This window comes from Frankliniella occidentalis, unplaced genomic scaffold (assembly GCF_000697945.3).
Source record: "Frankliniella occidentalis isolate FOCC.00 unplaced genomic scaffold, Focc_3.1 Scaffold208, whole genome shotgun sequence".
Taxonomy (NCBI): Eukaryota; Metazoa; Arthropoda; class Insecta; order Thysanoptera; family Thripidae; genus Frankliniella; species Frankliniella occidentalis.
Window position 1 is genome coordinate 271252 of NW_026267334.1, and position 519 is coordinate 271770.

The window sequence follows — 519 nt, forward strand, 5'->3', positions numbered from 1 at the left end:
ACCCCTCTGACTGCGCCCTGCCGCAGCAGGACGGGTCCATCCTGCGGGCCGAGCTGCACTGCGACCAGGACCGGCGCCCCCAGCAGGACCACCAGGAGACAGCGCAGCAGGAGGCGCCCCAGAGGAGGGCACCGCCGCGCATCTGCAAAAGTAACAACATTTAGATGCAGTAAAAAGAATAGGATTTCTCCAGGGTCACACGTCACACATTGGAAACGTGACAAAATACAAAGGTGGCAGTGAGCATTTTGGATTTCCACCTAAAGAATATTAATTATGAGTTGTATGTTCATAACACACGTATGGCCATCCGCATCCGATAACCAGCTTTGCCGGCGTGGTTGTTACACGCCTCTATTTTCCGCGTGGATCAGTGCGGTTCCTTCCAAAAAATGTTTCATACGCGATGGTTGAAAAATATTTTCATGCTCCCAGCAACCCTAATACAATCGGGCAAAGCTGTTTGCTCCTGGCGCTAACGCCCCTGAGAGGAAGGCAGAGACAAGAGTCCCAAGTTGC